This window comes from Arachis stenosperma, chromosome 2 (assembly GCF_014773155.1).
Source record: "Arachis stenosperma cultivar V10309 chromosome 2, arast.V10309.gnm1.PFL2, whole genome shotgun sequence".
NCBI lineage: Eukaryota > Viridiplantae > Streptophyta > Magnoliopsida > Fabales > Fabaceae > Arachis > Arachis stenosperma.
In genome coordinates, this window is record NC_080378.1 from 18561433 (window position 1) to 18565843 (window position 4411).

At 34.9% G+C, this 4411-nt stretch overlaps 1 pseudogene; it reads right to left on the reverse strand.

Annotated features, from left to right (window-relative positions):
* On the reverse strand, positions 1-3301 carry LOC130960183 (uncharacterized; annotated as a pseudogene).
* Between the last annotated feature and the right edge of the window lie 1110 nt (positions 3302-4411).

Sequence of the window (4411 nt, forward strand, 5' to 3'; positions counted from 1 at the left end):
TATCATTGTTAGTGATACAGGAATGCTTCGTCCAGATCATATTTTATAATTAAGAATGATTTTGATTCAGAATTGACAACAAAATCAAAACACATTTTATTTTAAAAGGGGAACAAACAAGTATAAGTATTCTTTGGACATTGTCTAGAGTATTTGCAGCTGATACTAGCCAAAGCATAAAAACAAGGCTGAAATTGCAAGCATAATGGATGAAAGTCGTCACCTACATTCCTAAAAATGATCCGAAATTTCAAATATACTGGCATAACTCAATAGCTGAATCAGATGCCTCAAATGAATCATAGCTAATGAAGCCAAAACCACGGGAATTTCCGGTATCAGGATCTCTCATAATCTGTATAAAGAAAAGGGGCCTGAACATCAGATCATGTGCATAATTTTCAGGGAAATCAATCCCTGTACGATGCAGAGTTGAGATGGGCAAGGAAGTATAATTTGATTTAGGTTTTGCTATATCCTCCTAATAATCATCTAAGTACTTAAAAGGAAAATATTACATGAAAAACTGTATGAGCAATCAATACTTGGGAACATAAGCATTCGAGAATTTTTTTTATTTAGTAATTTGAAGCATTATTAGAAGGGTAGCTTAGGAGGATTTAGAATTATTGTTTACTTGACAGCATATATTTAACTACAAGAGACTAAGACAATTATCAAAGAATCAAAATTGTCAATAGTTTCAACCGGCATCAAACACTCAACCAATCAAATAAAGTGCTAAACCAAAATTCCACTTTATGGATCCACCCAACCCGTTTAATGGAAAACTAATTAGAAAACTTTTCTCTTGGAGGATACATTGGAACAGCATCAAATTCATTTAGTAAGACCACAAACATTTTAGGAGTATACAGCTAACTGCTAAGTGCTCAAAAATGAATGGACCAGTGATCAGAGGATAAAACAATAATATCTGGTTGTTCTACTGAGAAATGCAGATAAGGGGAAAATGAAAAGTACTTAGCAACTGCTACTTGCAAGAAGCCGTTAATTAAGCTATACAATCATGATGCTTCTAGAAGTAATGAAAGATATTAGAAGAAAATAACCTTTGGATTAGTAACAATAACTCCAAATGCACTGAAAGTGTCATACAAGAGCTTCTCATCTACATCCTGTAGTAACATCAGGAACAATTATGTTAGATTTCAATGTTCAACATATGTGAACTTGTTGAGCACTTGCATAACTTGGTAACTTACAGGATCAAGGTTGCCAATGAAAAGGTTTGCCCCCACATCCAAGCTCTTATCTTGGGTTGCCTTAAAAATTTAAATAATAAAATAAAATAATCAATACTCTAATCATATGGTGAGGACATTGACATGAGATAGAAGAAACACAGCAGGGCATATACGGAAAACACGAATGTTCATACAAACTAATGTAAATACGAAGGACTTATTCCATGCGCAGGAAAAAGTGACATACTAACATCTTGCAACGAGAGATGACTTGGGAAAATGATTTAGGTTAATATTTTGCATAGAACTGGTATGTAACAATAAGGAGTGAACTGTGAAGTGAGCAGCTGTGAGGGAAGTGTGTATCATGTCAAGTTAGCATGTGCAAAGTGAAGTGAGAAGTGTGCGACAAAAAAAACGAACTTTAAGTGTATAGTGCTTGTGAATGTCAGAGAGCTTTTAAGGTGCGAGGGTGCTACTGTATGCACTAGCAAGTATTCATTGTGTCTCAATGAAGTGTAGGGTTGAGTTTTAGATCAATAATTTTTTCCTTTATTGCCTCCATACTCTACTGTTAAACGTTCGAATCACTTAATTCCAAAAGTAAACATTTAAAGTTTTGTAAGAATCACGGCAATCCACTAACCAAACACATTCGCTACTCATCTCTGCCAGACAAATGTGATGGTTTCATGGACCAATACATGGAATGGCACCTCTAAAGTCTAAAAAGGAAAACAATCAGATCTCATACCACTAGCACAAGTTAACGTGGGTTGGCTGTATGGATAAAACAATGCCATCCCACAAAGAATATATTTTAGCAAAATCATTGAACAAAAGATACTTCTAATGGTTTCCTCTATATTTAACCTTCCTCTACCCTTATCAACCACATCAGCATCTAACAGATTCATGTTTCTCGCACTAGATAATCTACTTGGTCATTTCCTCCCATAACTAAACCACCTTCGATGGGTTAATAATCATTTTCTCCTCAATAGGCACAACTCTAGCTTTGTCCTGACCGTATCTGTTTTCATCTATTCATTCATCGAACTTAACATTGTAAATTTCCCTACAGCTATTGAGTAACTCTAGGGAGACAACTTTTTTTGGCCAACATCTGCCAACTGTTTTTAAATCCTTAACACTAAATTATAAAACCTAAACCTCAAATCGTCCACAGAATGAGAACTTTTAGAATTAAAAAAGAAAGATCAGCTAATGTTGGCCAACTACAAGTTGTTCCCTATACTTTCTCACAGCTATTTTGCATCTTTTTTTGGCATTTGAAATGCTTGACCTTAACATTCTACATACACTCAAGGTTTCATACTTAAATACCAACGCACAAAGAGAGTCATAATAATAAAAACCACAGACCTTATTTACACGAATTGGCTTGCCGTAAAGTTTAATCATATTAAGCACCTTGATGGCCTGCAATGGAAAAGAAATTCAATAAGCAGCTGATACAACTATGACCTATAGAGAAATAGAACAAAGCATAACAATCAACTGAATAACAATAATAGTAGTAGTAGTGACTTACATAGTCAGCATCTTCTTCACTACGGAATTCAACAAATCCTTATCCCTGGTGTTGGTTAGTGACTCTGTCCTTGGGAACATAGACATTAACTGAAGAGGCGCAAGAATGATATCAAACCCTAATGAAAACAACAGCAGATTTGGAGAGAGATAGAGAGAGAAAGAGAGAGAAAGAGACGAACCGACAGGGCCAGCCTGAACGAAAAGCTCCCAGAGCAACTCCTCAGGAACTTGGGGGTCCAGATTGCCGACATAGGCGGTGGCGTCCTGATTCCTCTCGGCAGAGTGTTGGCCAAGCAAGTTGGCGCCAACACCGGGTGCTATTCGAGTTGTCATAGATGGCAACAGAGGAGGAAGAGAGCGCCGCCGCGACCAACAGTGGGAGAGGGAGAAGGGCCTGCGAGCCGAGTATCTTCTTTTGTCACTGTTTTCTCGTCTCTTCTAGGGAGGTCTTGGACTGGCACACAAGATGTCACTTTTCAGCCATGGTGTAAGTAAAGTTTTTCTATTTTTATTTTTTAAAAATAGTTCTTTAAAAAAATAATATTTTGGCTCAAGTTGATATATCATATTTCTATTTGTTGTAAATTATTATGTATTTGCTATTTAGTCTAATTTTTAGTTAAAATATTTCAAAAGTAACTTAGAGAGTACTATAAAAAAAATCGGAGAAAAAAATTCAGTATATATTTTTTCATTTTTTAAAAAAAATCTTTAGGCAAAATTATTTTCTAAAATAACTACGCAAAGAAATCACAAAATACTATATAACTAAAATCAATAAATCATAAAAACAGTCACCAATATAAGCATAACTAAGTCACAAAAACAGTAAAATACAAACACAAAACAGCAGCAATCGAGTCTCTAGCAGCACATCATTATGCAAAGAAAAACACAAAATCCTACATAACTGAAATCAATAAATCTTGAAGACAGTTACCATCTAGGCATAATTAAGTCACAAAATAGTAAAACAAACACAAACACACACAAAACAGCAGCAATTCAATTTTCAGCAGCACATCACTACTCAAAGAAATCACAAAACACAAAACATCAGCACAACAACAGCATAGCAGAACATATGCTGAATTAACTAACTTAACAATCTAGGCACAATTAAGCCCAAAACATAGGTTTAATTAACTTAATTAAACACAAAAAAGCTCTGCAGTGAACAGCAGAGAGCCAAAAAACACAGCACAGCAGCGAAGAAGACACAAACCAGAGTACAACACAGCATAGTAGTAGTGAGCAGTGCCATTCAATAATTAATATAATTTGATAATTTCTGAACTAAAAAACAAACACGAACAGCAGGCACTAGTAGTGAGCTATGTGATACAACAAGAGTATTAAGCACCAACTCAAATTTATCATCAAGAAACTTTAACAAAATTTAACAACAAAAAATAAATAAAAGAATGAACAAACCAGTAACAATTTATCGGTATCAATTTATCATTAATCAGTAATCCAGTATCAGTTAATCAACCCAGAACAAACAAGAACAAGCCAGTAAATCAATTCAAAACAAACAAGAACAAGCCAGTAACAGTTAATCAACCCAGAACAAACAAGAACAAGCCAGTAACAGATTTAAAATTTAGGAAAAAGGACAAATTAGTCCCTGAGCTTTTAAATCG